Source organism: Cydia fagiglandana, chromosome 11 (assembly GCF_963556715.1).
Source record: "Cydia fagiglandana chromosome 11, ilCydFagi1.1, whole genome shotgun sequence".
NCBI classification, from domain to species: Eukaryota; Metazoa; Arthropoda; class Insecta; order Lepidoptera; family Tortricidae; genus Cydia; species Cydia fagiglandana.
Window position 1 is genome coordinate 68,578 of NC_085942.1, and position 21,336 is coordinate 89,913.

Consider the following 21,336-nt stretch of genomic DNA (forward strand, 5'->3'; position numbering starts at 1 on the left):
TCTGATTTAGAATGTGAAAATTTATGCTTCATGTTATTTTTTTCCTTATCTCCGTCACCTGAGTGCATAAGGAGATAATTTTCCAAAAAATCCAATTTTTCAGTTATTGACTGAAAATTTTGTTCATTTAACTTATCAGACAGGTATTTCTGAGTCACAGCATTTAAACCAGAGGCATTTGCTAAACCTAGAATAACAGAAAAGACATTTTAACGCTAATGAAAAAAAAACGTAATAATTTGCTATTTCCGAAAAATTTTTTTGAAATTCGATATTTTACAAAGTGCCCAAAAGTGCCCTCCAATTTTTTCATAAAATGTAAATATATAGTTGATTTATAGAATGACATAAAAAATATCACTGGGACGGGCCCGGAAGTATACTATTTTCACAATTGAATATGAAAAAATAATAAAATTTTCATCAAGAGGAGGGTCATGTTTGGTGGGTTATTTATATATCATAAAATCAATATTTCTAATTTGAAATAATTGAAAATAATAGAAACTTATCTGAATTTTCGATATCCATCACTTTCACTGACTAATAAACTCCACAAAAATAAATCTTGGCTTAGAAATGTTTGCTTCGGATAAGAGTGCTAAGAACCGCTTGCGCAACGTATGTGATGACTGAGTTTTGAGAACCTGGTAGATAACCTACGTAACTGATAAGGGTGGTGGTGGGGTGGGATTAATTCCGTGATAGTGTGGTGTATTTCGAAAAGTAATTAGTTTTGCGATAAGCCGACTTTTAGAAAGTTGACTTTTGGCGGCCTAAATCGTGATTTCCAACCTATGTGGAGTGCCCAACTATTGTAATAGACATCTAGGCAGGATTGATCCCTTTCACAAATCACTTACTACATGTACGGGATGCGCCTCGTACAGTCTTGAGATGATAGTTGATAATGATAACACTGCAGTTTCCACCGAAATAACGATTTATTGATAATATGATAAAATGACACAATTAGCGGCTTAATTTATTTATTTATTTATTTATAGGTTCACCAACAGTTATTACATTGAAGCTTACATCTATACAAACAATGACAACATGCTGAATGTATAACTAATTACTGGTAAACACCACATGCAAGTAATTAAAAAAAGCAAAGTCAACAACAGAGCCGGCACATTTAAACACCTTATTATTGTAGAATAAGGAGCAAAGCCCAACCATGATGTCAACTGGTTAAGTGAATAAACTAGATAAATATGGAATTAAAACTAAATATATTAATTACTAGTGAATAAATTTCTAATTTTGGTCAGAGAGTCAAAGTGAATATCGAATCTGTTGCTATATTTATTGATTAAATTGATTAATGAATACACTCCGCGACGGTCGGGCATGTACTGTCTTAAAATAGGTAATAACTAATAAAGTATAGTACTGTGCCTTATGGGAAACGGTCGAAGAGATACTTCAGAGCCGGAAACCGATACCAACTTTTAGTATGTTGTTGAGCATGGTATTGGGTCTCCAAAACTGCCGGAAGACAGCGGCGCCGGCCATCTACTTTAGCGGAATGACGTCATCAAAATGACTCCCGCTTCGTTGCGAATATTGCATATTGCACCCAAACTATGCATTACACATAATCGTGTGGGGTATTGAATGAAAGCCAGTTAAATATGCTATATTTCATTTTTACAGTTTGTACCAAAATACATATACAGTGTGTTTTTTTTAAGTGGGACAGTATGGGGAAATCCTAAAGTATAAGAGATACAGGGAAACTGTCTTAGGAAACATTAGGTACTTTTTTGTGAAAAAAAAATTGGTATAGTCAAAATTTTGGTCAAGTGTGAGTTGTCCCTAAAAATGATTAATTTTGATGAAATTTTTTTTTGACGCACATCTACTCAGTTTCATGAGGGGATCATTTTATTGTATGGGAAGAAAAAAATCGGGACAGCAGAAGTTAGGTAAATTTAATAAAATAATTTTACATTAAAGTAAATGTTCAAAGTGGCCTCCCTCTTGTCGAATGCAGGCACGAGCGCGTTTCAGAACACCTCTGGTAGCTTTAGACAAGGCGTTGTGATGTATGTTGTTCAAATGATAATGCACTGCGTCTTTTAACTCTTGTACCGAGTTGTAAGTATCTGCATAAATTCGACCTTTAAGGTACCCCCAAATGAAAAAATCCAACGGTGTTAAATCGGGTGAACGTGGTGGCCATTTAATAGGGCCATTTGTGCCCATCCAGCGATCAAGAAAATGTTCATTTAAAAACTGTTTCGTAGCGATACTATTGTGGGCAGGGGCGCCGTCTTGTTGGTAGATGATATTATTCAAATTATTTAATGGAATTGCCATATCTACTAAATCCACAGCCATGTTTAATATTTCCTGATATTTTTGACTATTCAATGTTCCATGGTAAATTTTAATGGCAAAGATTTTATTATCTAATATTGCACACCAACAATTAAAGGAAAAGCGGACCTGGTTATGGGTTGCCGTAGTTCGGAAGGGGTTTGTACGTGCCCAAAAATGATTATTTTTTCTATTGTACATGCCATTGTTTGAAAAATTGCATTCATCTGTCCAAATAATCCGGCTTGGAAAAGACGGGTTTCTAATCGAGCATGCTACAAACCACTGGCAAAATGCTAATCTCCGGTCAGTGTCTCCTGGAAGCAATGCTTGTACAAGATGACCTTCTATGTAACACTTGTACTTGTAAGCCTTCAATACCTTTCGTACTGTAGATTTATGCACACCGATAGTGTTAGCAGCTTCCCTCAATGAGGCTTTTGGGTAGGCTTCAAAATATCCTAAGATTGCGATAGTTGTAAATTCATTTATTACTGTGGCTCGTCTCTTCCGTTTTAATTTAAAACAGCCTCCCTTTCTTAAATTTTTCACCAGTTTGTCAAAAATTTTGCGGTCCGGTTGATCGCGGTCCGGATAACGTTCCCGATACCACTGTAACGCATTCACAGAGCTACGATAATTTACAAAATACGCTTCAATTAAATCTACTTTATGCGAGTTTGGTAATTCCATGACGAAAACTTAACATAATGTTAACTTTAAACAATGAAATATCAAGTAAAATACTGTTTGTTTCAAGAAGTTCCAAATTTAAAATTTGTTTTTTTTTTTAATTAGATTTGTAAGGTAAGGCTCGCGTAAGAATATCTTAAAGTATTTTAATCCTTTTTAAACCAAATAAAGTGTTCCAAATTCAAATGTAAAACTGGAATAGGCAATATTTTTTAAATAAAAACCTTGCAGTGGGCAGTGGTTTTCAATTTACACGGGTTGTAAAAATGAAAACGATTTTCTTAAATTTGACTAACTTCTGCTGTCCCGATTTTTTTCTTCCCATACAATAAAATGATCCCCTCATGAAACTGAGTAGACGTGCGTCAAAAAAAAATTTCATCAAAATTAATCATTTTTAGGGACAACTCACACTTGACCAAAATTTTGACTATACCATTTTTTTTTTCACAAAAAAGTACCTAATGTTTCCTAAGACAGTTTCCCTGTATCTCTTATACTTTGGGATTTCCCCATACTGTCCCACTTAAAAAAAACACACTGTATAGCAGTTTAAGAGCCATTTACAAAAGAATCAAAATGATGTAAAAAAATATTCAATTATTTGGGTTTTACAACCAAACCAAAAGTCGGACGTTAAAGCAATGTAGTTACAAAATTAAAGACGACGTCTGACGCCATACGTTGATATCAATAAAATCAAAATTGGACCAAATATGTGGAAATTATGCATCAAAATGTAGGTATTTGCCCATACAAATGCATTAATAAAGTAAAAAAAAATCCAAATTGGTCATTTTCAGGATAATCCGCGTAAGCTTCTAGTATGTTATTAGCAATATGACCTGGCGGCGTAGCACGGTCGCGTTTTTATCCCTTGTCACCATGCCTGTCACGTTCTAACAAGTATGTTAGTGCGAAAGGGACGCGCATAGTGATAGTCGATAAAAATGGAACCGTGCTGCGCCCGCTGGGTTCTAAAACTGCCGGGAGACCATCTTTATTGTCCCCCAGTCACGAATAATGACGTCATACAAATAATCACTGCCGAATTTCGTAAAATGTAAATTATAGCTATACTATGAGCAAATATATGTATTTAGATGCGAAGTCTGCAAGAATACTATGAGGATACTATGAGTCACATCACACATACATGTGTGTTACATGTAATGAAAGGTTATTAAATTTATTATAATTTATCTGAACATTGTTTGTAAAAAAATGTATATAAAACAATTTTTTAACAAGCAGATACGTCTGCGAGCGATATTCCAAATTTTATATTAAAGGAAAAAATGGAAAAATTTACGCTTCCGGCAGGACTTGAACCCGCATCCTCCACAATCCGTGTGTTGCTCTTAACCAATTGAGCTACGGAAGCCTACCAGGACATCGCAAATCTTTCCATTCCTTTCTTTATGTAAACACGCCTTTGGGGTGGCGTCTAGCGACATCTACCGAAAATTGTAATTGTCGAAAGATGTAATTGTCTTTCGGTAGATGTCGCTAGACAACACACGGATTGTGGAGGATGCGGGTTCAAGTCCTGCCGGAAGCGTAAATTTTTAAATTTTTTCCTTTAATATAAAATTTAAAAAATGTATATTTTCAGAGCTAGAAACAAAGAAATACCACTTTTTATGAAAAAAATAGATATATATAAAATTTATAGCTAAACTAAAATCGTCAAAAAAATTTTGCGTATAGTTTTTAAAAAACCAGTTATTCAACTATACATCACAATTTAAATTTTACATTTCCGATAAAAACTGTGGAAATAGTGGAAAAAAAACTAAAGCGCACCAACAATTCTACCTTAATGCGCTCATATTATGCAAAGAATATTATCTATCTATCTATCTATATATATAAATGCAAGTGTCCTGACTGACTGACTGATTCATCAACGCAGAACCGAAACTACAAAAGATAGAAAGTTGAAATTTGCACACAGATTACATTTATAAAGTGTACAAGAGATAAGAAGCGATTTTGAGAAATTCAACCCCTAAGGGGGTTAAAAAGGGGATGAAAGTTTGTATGGGGTTCAAGTTTTATTTTAAGCTAGGAATTTGAAACTTCGTAAGAAGATATATTATTAAAATACAAGAAAACTAATTTTAGCGTTTTTGAAAATTCATCCTCTAAGGTGGTGAAAAAGGAGTTGAAAGTTTGTATGGATATCAAATTTTTTTACGAACGCGGGACTTAAATCTTTGTATTTGGGGATATTATTAAAAGACAGGAAAAGTAATTTCAGCGTTTTGTAAAATTCATCCCCTAACAGGGTTAAAAAGGGGTTGAAAGTTTCAATCCATTACAAATGCTTTGAAATTTCTTAGAAAGGCTTAGCTGATTACGAAATAAAAGTGATTGCAACGTTTTTGGAAGTTCAATCCCTAAGAGGGTTAAAAAGGGGTATAAAGTTCGTCTTGGGGTACAAATTTTATTTTAAGGTAGGAACTTGAAACTTTGCAAATATGTATTAAATTAAAATACAAGAAAACTAATTTCAGCGTTTTTGAAAATTCATCCCCTAAGGTGGTGAAAAAGGGGTTGAAAGTTTGTATGGATATCAATATTTTTTTCGAACGCGGGACTTGAATCTTTGTATTTGGGGATATTATTAAAAGACAGGAAAAGTGATTTCAGCGTTTTGTAAAATTCATCCCCTAGCAGGGTTAAAAAGGGGATAAAAGTTTGTATGGGGTTAAAGTTTTCTTTTAAGCTAGGAATTTGAAACTTCGTGAAAAAATATATTATTAAAATACAAGAAAACAAATTTCAGCGTTTTTGAAAATTCATCCCCTAAGGTGGTGAAAAAGGGGTTGAAAGATTTTATGGATATCAAACATTTTTTCGAGTGGTGGACTTGAATCTTTGTATTTGGGTGAATCAACTTTTTCTTGTCACTAGTTGTCATGGTTACGGTCGCCTGGGTCACTCTTAAATCACTAGTTATTTCGTATTTAAATGAACCAAACATGATTTTTTTGGTAGTTATAAGGCCTTTCTATAATGGGACATCTACTAAGCATGTTTGTAGAACATGATACAGCAGCTCTTCTAAGAAACTATGCTACTATTGTCTCCTGGCTGATGGGACAGAATAACAACAAGAAATAGTTGCTCGACCCATTTAGGGATATTATTAGAAGACAGGAAAAGTAATTTCAGCGTTTTGTAAAATTCATCCCCTAACAGTGTTAAAAAGGGGTTAAAAATATGAATCCATTACAAATGCTTTGGAACTTCTTAGAAAGGCATAATAGCCGATTACAATAAAAAATGATTGCAACGTTTTTGGAAATACAAGCCCTAACGGGGTTAAAAAGGGAATGAAATTTCGTCTTGGGGTGTAAATTTAATTTTAAGCTAGGAACTTGAACTTTATGCAAAAAAAAAGTTTATATAATATTAAAAAACATGAAAACGAATTTAAGAATTTTTGAAAATTCATCGCCCAAGGTGGTGAGAAAGGGGTTGAAAGTTTGTATGGAGATCAGATATTTTGTGAGAGCGGAACCTGAATCTTTGTATAAGGGCATATAGGTACCTATTATTAAAATAGTATACATGAAAAGTAATTTCAACAACCAACATCAAAATCCACTTGACTTAAAACTTCATACAACTTGCTAAAAAACAAAAGTAATTTCAACATTGCTTGGATATGAAAATTATAGGTACTAAAGATGTAAAATGTTGAAGATAAGATTCCACGCGGACGAAGTCGCGGGCAACAGCTAGTTATAAATATGTACCTATTTAATTTTAATTTTGCGATTAAGTAGTACCATTCCTTACTTTTTGAACTGGTAACATAATTATTTACAAATATTCCTTGAAATGTTTATATACCTGAGAATTGAGGGGTCAAACTTTACCGGAAATGGTTTATAATAAGTTAAATACTATATTTTGTGAATTAGATATCCTTACGTTATTACCATCTATCGAACAAATTAGGCACTACTTAGTTAGGTCACCTATGTTAAAGTGACATCTTTGTTTGTTACTGTTAAACTTAACTTCGCCATCTTGTTTGACACGGATAGTGTAAAGGTAACTCACACAAACAAGCGTTAAGCAAAATTTTCTCAATTTTTAGGGCTCCGTACCTCAAAAACGGAACCCTTATAGGATCACTCGTGCGTCTGTCTGTCTGTCTGTCCGTCTGTCCGTCTGTCACAGCCGATTTTCTCCGGAACTACTAGACCAATCAAGTTGAAATTTGGTACACATAATATGTAAGTTTGTGACCCAAATACGGACATGCAACGTAAACAAATGAATTTTAAACATGGGGGCCACTTTTGGGGGGTAAATGCAAAACCGGGCAAGTGCAAGTCGGACTCGCGCACGAAGGGTTCCGTACCATATTGCAAAAAAAAAGAACAAAAAAAAAGCAAAAAAAGAAACGGTCACACATCCAAGTACTGACCACTCCCGACGTTGCTTAACTTTGGTCAAAAATCACGTTTGTTGTATGGGAGCCCCATTCAAATCTTTATTTTATTCTGTTTTTAGTATTTGTTGTTATAGCTGCAACAGAAATACATCATCTGTGAAAATTTCAACTGTCTAGCTATCACGGTTCGTGAGATACAGCCCGGTGACAGACAGACGGACGGACGGACGGACGGACGGACAGCGAAGTCTTAGTAATAGGGTCCCGTTTTACCCTTTGGGTACGGAACCCTAAAAATTTAAAAATTAAAGTGTTCAAACTATATCATGATACATATCAAATGAAAGAGCTTATTGTAAGGATCTCAAATATTATATCTATATATATGCAAGTGTCCTGACTGACTGATTCATCAACGCAGAGCCGAAACTACAAAAGCCAGAAAGTTGAAATTTGCGCACCAGATTGCATTTATAAAGTGTACAAGAGATAAGAAGCGATTTTGAGAAATTCAACCCCTAAGGGGGTTAAAAAGGGGATGAAAGTTTGTATGGGGTTAAAGTTTTCTTTTAAGCTAGGAACTTGAAACTTCGTTAAAAGATATATTATTGAAATACAAGAAAACTGATTTCAGCGTTTTTGAAAATTCATCCCCGAAGGTGGTGAAAAAGAGGTTGAAAGTTTGTATGGATATCAATCATTTTTTCGAGTGTGGGACTTGAATCTTTGTATTTAGGGATATTATTAGAAGACAGGAAAAGTAATTTCAGTGTTTTGTAAAATTCATCCCCTAACAGGGTTAAAAAGGGGTTGAGACTTTGAATCCATTAGAAATGGTTTTGAAACTTCTTAGAAAGGCATAATAGTCGATTACAAAAAAAGTAATTCAACCCCTAAGGGGGTTAAAAAGAGAATGAAATTTCGTCTGCGGGTGCAAATTTAATTTTAAGCTAGGAACTTGAACTTTTTGCATAAAAAGGCATTAAATTAAAAAAACATGAAAATTAATTCAATCATTTTTGAAAATCATCCTCCATGGTGGTGAGAAAGGGGTTGAAAGTTTGTATGGAGATCAGATATTTTGTGAGTGCGGAACTTGAATCTTTGTATAAGGGCATAGGTACCTATTATGAGAATACAAAAAAGTACTTAATTTCAGCAATCAACATCAAAATCCACTTGGCTTAAAACTCCATACAACTTGCTAAAAAAAGAAAAGTATTTAATTTAAACATTGCTTGGATATGAAAATTATAGGTAATACTAAAGATGTAAAATGATGAAAGATAAGATTCCACGCGGACAAAGTCGCGGGCAACAGCTAGTTTTTTTATAATTTTCAAATAAACAGTTTAGAAGTTATTCAAGAAAATAGGCATTATATGACCATTCCCCCCCCCCCCCCCCCCCTTTATCTCCGAAACTACTAGGTCAAAAATTTTGAAAAAGATACATAAAATAGGTCTATACCTATAGATGACAGGAAAACCTATTAGAAATGTACAGTCAAGCGTGAGTCAGACTTAATTACAGTTTTTGGTACGACCCCTACGGATTTTTTAAAGAGATTTCACTCACGTTTCACATAAAAAATACATTGTTAAAAATTGTGTAATATACGGAACTCTTGAAACGCGAGTCCGACTCGCACTTGGCCGGTTTTTGAATGTATATTTTATATAATATTATTGAATAACTGGTCATTATTTTTCAGTTGCCAATTCAAACGATCCATATTTCCTTGAATATCAAGGTTTAAAGTGCAGGAAATCAAGTTATTAAGAGAAAAACTGTCAATACAATTGTATGAAATTCGGATAAGGAGAACCAACTATTACTGTATTACATATACGGCCCGATTCCAACTTTAAGATACGTCAGTTAATAGATCTAGAAAAGATATGGATTAGATATGTCAGTGTCAAACAAGTGTCAAAACTGACGTTTCTTCAAACAAATACGTCACTTTTGACACTTGTTTGACACTGACATATCTAATCCATATCGTTTCAATATCTAGTATTTGACGTATCTCATTGTTCGAATACCGGCGATAATTTACATAGACTGCATCTGTGATTTACGTTAGGTATAGGCACAGACCAACCCCTATAGACCGAGCTTATAGGACGACTCGCGGTCACCGCACATATGGTGTATAGGTCAAATTAGCTCAATAGTGGGACCGGATTTTTGCACTAAAAGTTTTGATAATTCTAAAGTTGAAAAAGTGATACTTATCTGATATAGGAGATATTTTTAAGCATATATGCTATATATGATGAAAAGTTAGAACGAGCGTTAGATATAAATTAGGTATTTATATATTTTTAGTTATGATTTTTTAATATTGAATTAAAGTGCAATGTTTAAGTTCCATTGTTTATAATATGTATGACGCTTTATAATGTAAAATTATTAGAAATTTTTTTAACGTGCTTCTTTGTCAAACTACAATTAGCTTATTATTTTGTCGATATTGAATTAAAGTTTAATAAATCCACAACAACATATCTAAATTTATAAGTTAATAGGCAAGCTAAAAAGCTAGAAGAATAAGATATATGCTTTAGAATTAATATGCGTTTTTTGTCCTATAAGATCTAATATTGAATTAGAGTCTGTAAAAATAAGTCTATTACTATAAAATAATATACGCAGCCATATTATGGAAAGTAAGAAATTTCTGTGTGTAGCTTGCATTGTAATAGTAAAATCTAGTTAAAAAGGCGCGAAATTCATACATACGCCGCGCTGGTCCGTCAGTCACCGGCGCGGCGCTCGAGGGCCTATCATAGCCTACCTATACCTCGCCCCTCGCCCCACCTCCCGCTCAGTAACACTGTCTGTCTTTTCTTATCATTCATTTGTTTGTTTACCGTGCACATATATAAATTAGATGCGGACATTACGTGAAATTAAAATATCTTATTAAGTAAAAATACCTACAGCTGGTCAATCAGATCTTGTCAGTAGAAAGAGGCGGCAAATTTGAAAAATGTAGGCGCGAAGGGATATCGTTCCATAGAAAATTTGAATTTCGCGCCTTTTTTTAGTGACAAGATTTGCTTGACCAGCTATATTTCATTATCTTGACTAATATTGTAATAAAAATGTACAAGATATTCACAACTATTTTTTACTATACATAGTTTGTCAAAGGACTGTTTCATTTCAAACATAGACAGGGAGAATCATCATACTATCTTTGACGTACACTAGTACTAGCACCCAAAAGAAAAGGATGAATATAGTTTTTTGTTTTTATTGACTGACAAATTGGTTTGACCAACTATACCTATTTCTGGTTCCTATTGTCATGTCCTGTCCTATTCAACGTCAATATCATAATATGTATATTATAAACCAACTGCTCAATATTACACGGTATACATCCTGAATATACAATAAGGTAAGTGGCCTCACTTACCTTATTGTATATTCCGTGTGGGCCGTATATGCCTATATACAGCCCACCTTAAATTAAAATGGTTTTTTTTTAATAAACAGGATATGAAGTATGAAAAACTCACTCAAATAGGTTTCTCATTTATTTAAGTTTCTTCATTATACCAAAATAGTTATAAAAATATTACGATACTCTTGGAAAATATACCTTTTATAAAAGTCCTATTATGGGCCTTATTGAACACTACCAGTGTATTACTTAATCCCGCAAAAAATAAACATTTTGACATGTGACAGTTTTTAACTTAAGAGTTATACATATACAAATAACAATATTTGATACTTCATAACAGGAGGATTTATTTATAATAAGTAAAAATAATTATTTTGGGTCTTAATAACTAAAGATATAAAAATTGTCTAGTTTACGCGAAAATAGTAGGTAACTAAACATAAATCTTTATTAGTTACAGTAGTCTCATCTTTTAACATCTGGGGGCACGGCAGTGCCCCCGCCAAGACGAGAAAAGCGCAAGGGCACTATCTACCTTTTCTCGAAGCGCTTCGTCGTTTTTTGGAACCCTCATAACTTGGGGTTGGATTATACCAGATAAACAAAGTTCTCGGACTTATTAAGCATATCAATTGCATAGCTCTTATACTTTAGATTTTATTCATATCTAAAAACTTCGATTTCGTCACTGACTCACTCACTTGATGATCATCAATACCGGGTACTTCCTGAAGTCCTCTAAGAAGCTGAAATTTGGTATGTAAGATAGTTTTAGTACACAAACAACAAATAAATTCAAAAAAAAATTATCCCTAAGGGGATGAAGATGGGGTTTCATTTTGTATGGGGAATCAATAATCGCTGAACCGATTTAGTTGAAATTTGGTATGTAGATAGGTATTGTTATGGGGAAGGATATAGAATAGATTTCAACCTCAAAGTTTACCCTTACGGGGTGAAGGCAGATTTCAACCCCAAAGTTTACCCTTACGGGGTGAAGGGTTTATATGGGGAATCAGTAAGAAGTACATTGTGTAACAGATGCCCCCAGATACTTATTTCAGGATTTTTAATAGTAAATCACCCCCAACCCTTTAAATTAGGGGATGGAAGATTGTCATAAACAACTTACAAAAAGAAGTGAAATCCCATCAAAAACATTTTGATGTAAAATGTTGCCCAAACGAAACCATAAGGCTCGCACTGTCAAAAAGTTATCAGATCTCTTGCCAAGCTTCTAACTCTACAAGCCCTCTAACTTTACTAGCTCTACACCAAAAGTGTGTGGCTTGGCCGTTTCGTTTCTACAAGAACTATTGTATGTAAGTATAATACAAAAACCGCCCAAATGCGAGTCGCACTCGCGTTCCAAGGGTTCTGTACATTACACAATTTTTAACAATATATTTTTTTTAGAGAAAAGTGAGTAAAATGTCTTTAAAAAAACCCGTAGGGATCGGAAAACTAGGTACTTAAGTCCGACTCACGCTTGACTGCACATTTCTAATAGGTTTTCCTGTCATCTATAGGAAAAGAGCTAATATGTGTATTTTTTTCATAATTTTAGACCCAGTAGTTTCGGAGATAAGGGGGGAGGAGAATTGTCATTTTTGCGTATTTTCTTAAATAACTTCTGAACTATTTATTTTAAAATTATGAAAAAATATATCTGAGATTCTTACAATGAGCCCCTTCATTTGATATATATATATATATATATATATATTTTTTAATTTATTGAACAATAAGCTAAATAAAGTACATTATTATTACAAGACCCATCGTGGGCAAAACCTTGAGGAGGTTTGTATGCCGATGGGGAGTTCGAGAAAATAACATGACAATATACATATCTATCTTATACTAATTAAAATTCTAACAAAATTCTCTTATATTAATTCTTATTCTAATTCTCTTATATTAATTCTTATTCTAAATCTCTTATATTAATTATAACAAGATATAGTTTTTTTTACTTCTATTTATCATTCATCTCAAAAGTAACCCCTTTATTTGAATTTCTATTATTTACTTTACATGTATGTCCTTGGGCTATAGACTTACATGTGTATACCAAATTTCAACTTATTGGTGCAGTAGTTGCGGAGCGAATAGGCTGTGACAGACGGACAGCCAGACACACGAGTGATCCTATAAGGGTTCAGTATTTTTCCTTTTGAGGTACGGAACCCTAAAAATAATGAATTTAATAAATTTTTCACCTTATGCCCATGTGGCGGTAGCAAAACAGCCAAGCCACATATTTTGACTAAGGTGTAGAGTTAGTGAAGTTAGGGCTTGTAGAGTTTGAAGCTTGGCTCGACAAGAGATCTGACAACTTTTTGACAGTGCGAGTCTTATGGTTTCGTCTTAGCAATAAAATTTACATGAAAATATGTTTGGTGGGATATTTTTTTACAGTATAAATATTTATTCGTAACAGTAAGTATTATCAGTACATCTGGTGCTACATTACGACACTGGTGCTATAATAAGCACGTTAAAACACTCCCTTTGACCGTGTTTTAAAATTCGTCACTCGTTGCAAAATATCTATTTTTCGCAATTCTATCGTAAAAGAAAAGAAAACCAACGAAGAGGTTTTACGCATACGAGGGCCACACTGAAAGTTTTGCGTAACTTTTGAATAAAACCATTTATAGCCATAATAATACATTTATTGCTTCTCAAAATGTTTCCCTTTACATTCTATGCACATATTCACTCGCTCGGACCATTTTTGGAAGCATGAGGCCCAATCACTTGACTGCATGTTTTCGACGTGGTGATGAAACGTAGTAACTGCCTTATCCGGGGTCTTAAATGTCAAACCCCAAATTAAATCCTTAATTTTGGGAAATAGATAGAAGTCACAGGGTGCAATGTCTGGATTATAATCCGTATAAGAGACATTTTCCACGTTTTCGTAATTAAAAAATGTTTTTGCCTTTATTGCGGTATCGGTGGACGCATTATTATGACGCAGGAGGATGCGGCTTTTCGGTCGTCTCTCGCGGTCTTTTTCAATGACTACTAGCCACGTCAAATTAAGCCGAATTTGGGCAAGCTGCGGAAATAATTCGTGTAGTTTTGAAAATTGGTACAGGCATACCTTGTGGTGTCTAGATAAACATACTAAAAGTCCTCGAGGGTAGGGGGTGTGCTGGGGGTGTAGAGGGGGGTTGAAGGTACCTTTTTTCATATTTTTGCTCATATCTCGAAAATGTGTACGAATTGCATTATAATTACTTCGGACAAAAGTTTTAACATAAAATTTACTACAAATTTGGTTATGTTAATTTTTACTCTGCGATCAATACTTTAGGAGCTACAGGCTGTTAAAGTTAAATAAGAGATAAAAATAGACGGTTTAAAAAAACGTCGTATTTTCATAATTGTTCATCATAAATAAAAATTTTAATTGAGAATAAGCAAGCTAAGCAACCTGCTGATAAAATCTAAAAAAACCGGCCAAGAGCATGTCGGGTCATGCTCAGTGTAGGGTTCCGTAGTTACCCGTCCGTCAAAATAGACTATTTGTAAAAACTCAAAAACTGCTTAATCAATCGATTAAGCAGTTTTTGAGTTTCCTTCAGTTCATATAGCAAACCTAATCAGGTTCGCTATATTTTTCTCTGAAAGTCTTTACTAAGCTTTACTTTCACGATTTTTTTCATATTTTTTGGACCCATGGTTCAAATGTTAGGGGAACTAAAGTGGAAAACACAACTTTTTTTCTTTCAGATCGATTATTTCCGAAAATATTAAGCAGATCAAAAAATGGTTCTCAAAGACCCGTATTCGTTTTAAAAGACCTATCCAACGACATCCCACACTATAGGGTGGAAGCGAAAAAAAATTTCATCCCCTTTTTAATGTACGGCAGCCACCCTACAAAAATATTTTTTCTAATTTATATTTTACAACTTTGTCAGCGTAACTGATTTATATATTCGTGTCAAATTTAAACATGAAAACTAGAAAAAAAATTATGGTGGTTGCCCTACATTAAAGTGGGGATGAAATTTTTTTTCGCTTCCACCCTATAGTGTGGGGTGTCGTTGGATAGGTCTTTTAAAACGAATAAGGGTCTTCAAGAACCATTTTTTGATCAACTTAACATTTTCAGAAATAATCGATCTGAAAGAAAAAAAGTTGTGATTTACCCCTTAGTTCCCCTAACTTTTGAACCATGGGTCCAAAAAATATGAAGAAAATCGTGAAAACATAACTTAGTAAATACTTTCAAGGAAAAATATAGCGAACCTAATCGGTAAAGCTGTTTTTGAGTTATGGCAAATAATCTATTTTGACAGACGGGTAACTACGGAACCCTACACTGAGCATGGCCCGACATGCATATGGCCTATTTTTTTATATTTTATCAGCAGGTTGCTTAGCTTGCTTACTCTAAGCTAATTTTTTTATTTGTTATGAACAATTACAAAAAAACGACGTTTTCTTAAACCGTCTATTTTTTATTACTTATTTAACTTTAACAGCCTGTAGCCCCTAAAGTATTGATCGCAGAGTAAAAATAAACATAACCAAATTTGTAGTAATTGTATGTTAAAACTTTTGTCTTAAGTAATTATAATGCTATTCGTACAGATATTCGAGATATGAGCAAAAATATGAAAAAAAGTACCTTCAACCCCCCTCTACATCCCCAGCACACCCCCTACCCTCGAGGACTTTTAGTATGTTTATCTGGACACCACAAGGTATACCTGTACCAATTTTCAGAACTACACGAATTATTTCCGCAGATTTTTCTAATTTGCTTAGGCTATACGGGCACACAAATGGTAGTGTACTACTCAGTATTTAACGTTCTTTTATTATTTAAAAGTACGGTACAAAAATGTCGCGTTTAAAAAAAACAGACGACCAAAATGTTTGGCAACGCTTTTGGCTTGTTGAACTTCTATGGGCCTCCTGTCACCTTCGAAAGACCCATTGACTGGACTAATGCCTTTTTTCCGGATCGTAGCAGTAAATCCAGGTTTCATCTCCTCTAACGATGTTATATACAGCATTTGAACTTCCTTGCTTATACTTACGCAGCATTTCTCGGCACCAGTCAAGAAGTACCTGTTTTTGGACTGAAGTTAATTCGTGAGGAATCCAAAGACAACAAGGCTTCCCGACTTTTAAATATTCTTGTAAAATCTTTTGTATTTGTCTCATACCTATCCCTAATTGTCCTCAAATTTCGTCATAAGTGATTCGTGGGTTTTCTTCAATGAGTCGTCTCACAGTAGCCACATTTCCTTGAATGATCGCCGTGAACGGTCGACCTTCACGAAAATCATTATCTAGAATAATACTGTCTCTACTAAATTCATCATACCAACGCCTCACGATGCTCAGATGTGGTGCTTCAATCCCAAAAGCATTTTGAAGGCAAGCACTACACTCTTGCGGAGTAAGCGAACTTTTAAAATCATAACAAAATCATAGCTCTAAAAATATTTTCGCGTTAAAGCCACGTTCAACGCACTGACTTACTTTGACAAGCCATTAAAAACAAAAGACGATCGATTTGTCGCCAACATTTGTCACATTCCATAATCAAAAGCCTGTATTTTTTTTTAATATACAATTCATAATTTAAATGTTTACCAGTGGCCAGTAGTGCAAAACATTCAGTGTGGCCTATGTAGTAGGAGAGAGGAGGAGTTTGTTAAGAACTATAGACAATAGAAGAGGAAGGATGCTTGGGCACCTGATACGACACGACGAATTTATCAAAAATATCATAGAAGGGAAAGTTGAAGCAAACAGGAAGAGGGGAAGACCAAGGAGAGCGTACATGGATCAAATAAAGGAAAAGATCAACGTCGTGTCGTATCGGGCTGTCAAAGAGAAGGCGCAGGACCGCCAAACATGGAAATTGCTCCACCGACAAGAGTCATACTCTTAAATATATGATGATGATCGTAAATACCTACCTATGTATTAACAAAAAAAAGTCACTTGTAATTAGTTACTGCCTTTAAAAAGTATAAGTGCCTCAATGTTATTAGACTTTTTGTTTCTTTAAAACGTCTTTAGGTCAATAAAGCAAGTGAAAAAATATTAGAGTTAGACCAAGAAAAGTCTGCAGCAATTTTGACAGCCCACGCAGTGCAAGTGTTATTTATAAGTCATAATTTCATAGAAGTTTCTTCAAATCGACCTTATTAATAAGAGATTAAAAATATTGAAAATTATCTTAAAATATTTTAATCTAATATTTCATCTCATACGTTCAATAAGGCCCGGGACTAGACCTTTTTACTAGTGTCCGACCGAAGGTTCGGTTTCGGTTTCGGTTTCGGCCAGTTTCGGCCAAAAAATCATGTTTCGGCTGTAGTTTCGGTTTCGGCCAAAAAACGGCCGAACCTTTCGGCCGGGCCGAAACTTACGAAATCGTACTTCGGACAAAGACCAAAAGTTGGGGAATAAGTAGGGCAACAATATTAATATCTAGGTACATATACTGATTCATGTATAGGTACAGAAATTAATTGGTTTATTAAAAACACAATTCCACTAATGAGGGCGCCACTGGACGGCCGACGCAGTCTTAAGAGGCTGTCAATACTTATAACGCGCACACTGTCTAATTGTATCGGAGTGAATGAGATAGCACTGTCGCATGTTACTGGGCCCTCGGCAAGAGAATAATAAGAAAACTCATCATCTTCCTCGCGTAATCCCGGAATTTTTGCCGTGCCCTGGCAATGGGAATGGGAGCCTGGGGTCCAATAGACAACTAATTCCAAAAATTGGTGTAGGCACTAGTTTTTACGAAAGCGACTGCCATCAGACTGACCTTTAAACCCAGAGTGTTAACTAGGCCTTATCGGGACTAGTCCGGCTTCCTCACGATGTTTTTCCTTCACCGAAAAGCAAATAGTAAATATCAAATGATATTTCGTAGGTAAATAAGTTCCGAAAAACTTTTGCTTCGTCGAACGTCGACGAAACTGCGGTCTCGCTTTTTAATACAATGGACATTGGTTGGAGTCTGTGCTCAACTACTTATCCTGAAGCCTGAAGCACGGCTTTGACTTCGCATGAAAGTTCGCCTCACTGGGGCACTTCGGACTTTTAGGCCCAGGTGAAGATCGGTACCTGGCCTTGCGATATTGTTAACAAAATATTTCGCGCTCGCTGCGCTCGCGTTTTTGGTTGGTGTTTTGGTTGACCCTGTATCTACATGTTAGCTTGACTGGTGACTGAATAGAGTTAGACCAAGAAAATTCTGCAATGATTTTGATACGCAGTGCAACTAGTGCAAATGTTATTGATACGTCATAATTTCATAGAAGTTTTGATGTTTAAAATAACACTTGCACTGCGTGTGTTATCAAAATCGTTGCAGAATTATCTTGGTCTTAGTAATTTTCTTAAAAAAAACTGCTTAAGTAACATCAATTTCAAGGACATTCGGTGTTGACGCCCCATAATATGTGTATAAAAGCGGTTTTATAACATTTTTCAACGATTTTATCAAGTCTACAAAAGTTTCGGTTTCGGTTTCGGTTTCGGCCGAAACTAGAGCCAAAGCCGAACATTCGGTTTCGGTTTCGGTTTCGGCAAAAAAACATGTTTCGGTCGGACACTACTTTTTACCTGCACTGACAGTGGGCCTTCTTAGCAACAAGTACAAATTCAGAATAATTGGGAATAATAGGGAGCAACTGCTATTTTTGAATGCTGGGCCTTGTTACCCGCCGGGCCTCATATGCCTGCACCTCACCTACCTTATTTATTTGTTTTACAAGGGGAAAAGTTGTTGATTAACCGCTCGTGCTAATTAATATTGGTACCCAAACAAGCGAAACATTTTTTTTTATTAAATAGGAGGCAAACGAGCAGACGGATCACCTGGTGGTTAGCGATTACCGCCGCCCATGGACACCCGCAACACCAGAAGGGTTGCAAGCGCGTTGCCGACCTTTAAGATGGGGGTCTTTGAAGGTTTGAAGGTCGTATCGGACAGTTCATTCCACAGTTTGGCTGTGCGAGGCAGGAAGCACATTCACAAATTCAAACATTCTAAAATTGAACCACGAGCGTAGCGAGTGGTTCGTAAAGTTGAACCTTGAGCGTAGTGAAGGTTTCAAGGGACGTAGGTTAAATAAAATTTTCACCACATCAGCTCGTAAAGGCCCTCTTGATTGTTCGAAACGGATAAGAAAAGTGGCATTTAATTTGATGCAAATTTTGAGTTGTTACCGTAGGTAAATTGGATCAGTTGGTTGGTAATATTGACTTTAAAATGATAAATATTGAATAACGTTAGTTTGAAATTGATTTTATGATAAAGTAAATATTATCGGAGATGATCGCTCTTAAAAAATATATGTCGCAAGTCATTTATAACCTAAAAGCGCCAAATTACGCAAAATTATATTGAAATGACACCTGTGTATTGAATTTGAAGAATACTTTAACAAGGGTAGTTATCTGTATGACAATGCACCTAAAATAATTTTCAAATGTATCTATTATTTCTATACTTAACACGATAACGAATTCTACGTAAACGAAACCGCGGGCAATCCCTAGTACATATAGAAATAAATAAGGGAAGGTAAGTTTCCATTAGTGTACTGTGTAAAATAACTATTTACCATTGATAATAATTTTATAAACGCTTTGCGTATTTTTAAGGGCACCGCGCTAACCGCTAGCCCGCGACCGTCGATCGCTGCCTCCTGCCACGGCGCACAGCGCGGCGCGCGCAAACGCCGCGCGTTTGAAATGTAACTTAATATAAGCTCGGAATGCATACTTACGTATCAGTATTTAGTGTCGCCGTGATTTTATATTTCTAATCTTTTGTGTGAGAAGTAAGATCTTTATTATGACCGTGTAATATTAACTCTACAAACTTTAATTCAATATTGGCTATACTGCTTAACGAGAAATCAATATCTAGACAAGCACATTGTCTACATTTCTAACTTTTTACATGTATACTAAGTTGATAGATAATATCGTAATTTTGCAATATCAGCTACTCTAATTCTGTATTTACATAATAATTCCTGTTTTTACGTTCACCAGAAAGCAGCTGTTCCAGATTTCTAAAAACCGAATATTGTGAATAAATTAAAGTGTTATTGAATATGTTAAAGTTTTTTGTAACTTAAATTTTATATTTACATAGTTATTTAGCAAAAATTGAAAATTTAAATATGGCCGAACGCTCCACCTAAAATTTTCTAACTTTTTACATGAATGTTATTTAACATGCTTACAATAACATATCAAAAAAGAAAAAACTTTAATGTTATCAAAACCCATTTTTGTTCCACCGCTGGTCTAAAATATAAGATTGCTCACGCGCCACTCCGATCAGTTGCGCCCAAGATTACGACCTGTTAGCAGTGTGCACGAGTCTCAGAAAATAAATCGTAAACTATTGAATTTATTGGGAAATCATGGGATATTGCAGTATAAAATGTGGCAAGTCATCTAAGACTTCTACTTACAAACCAGATGGAATAACATCCCACTGGAAAGTAAAATTCATTATTTCATTGAATAATGTTTCTTGTCCGCGGGGTTCATTTTATACTGGTCACTAAGCAGAGGCGCAGTAGTCCGTCCCTTTTCGTCAACTTGAAAATGCAATGTGCTATCCCTTTCCCTTTCGACTAGTGATGTGACGATGATGGTTTCGTCAGTTGCGGAAACTTCGTGCTTCGTTATGCATGCCGTATTGTACCATTGTAGACATAATATGTAGGTAATATGTTTTTAGAATCCTCTAGGCCAGCGGAGCCGCATGTTATAAGATGGACCTGATGATGAAAGACGTGCGAGGGAACTCGGTGTTGGTTTGTAATAGACATATGTTGTATGGGTTTTTTAGAATCCTCTAGGTGAGCAGTTAGGTCTCACGTCACGAGATTGACCTGATGATGAACTTCAAAGAAGTGCGAGGGAACTCGGTGTTGGTTTGTAATAGACATATGTTGTATGGGATTTTTAGAATCCCCTAGGTGAGCAGTTAGGTCTCATGTCACGAGATTGACCTGATGATGAACTTCAAAGAAGTGCGAGGGAACTCGGTGTTGGTTTGTGATAGACTTATGTTGTATGGGTTTTTTAGAATCCTCTAGGTGAGCAGTTAGGTTAGGTCTCATGTCACGAGATTGACCTGATGATGAACTTCAAAGAAGTGCGAGGGAACTCGGTGTTGGTTTGTGATAGACATATGTTGTATGGGTTTTTTAGAATCCTCTAGGTGAGCAGTTAGGTCTCATGTCACGAGATGGACCTGGTGATGAACTTCAAAGAAGTGCGAGAGAACTCGGAGTTGATTTGTAATAGGCATATGTTATTGGTCCATTTGAATATGTTTTCAATACAATCTTCTATGACCTTAATAAAAGGGACAAAAAAAATTATGATATTTTGGCGACACTTTTTTTCTCGTATCGAAAGAGATTGCGATTCTGAGTGGAAATAATATAAA

General features: G+C 35.2%; 1 non-coding gene across 1 annotated transcript; it reads right to left on the reverse strand.

Moving 5' to 3' along the window:
* Window positions 1-4,332: 4,332 nt before the first annotated feature.
* On the reverse strand, window positions 4,333-4,405 carry Trnas-gga (transfer RNA serine (anticodon GGA)). The gene has a single exon. It is a non-coding gene; the product is annotated as a tRNA-Ser (tRNA).
* Between the last annotated feature and the right edge of the window lie 16,931 nt (window positions 4,406-21,336).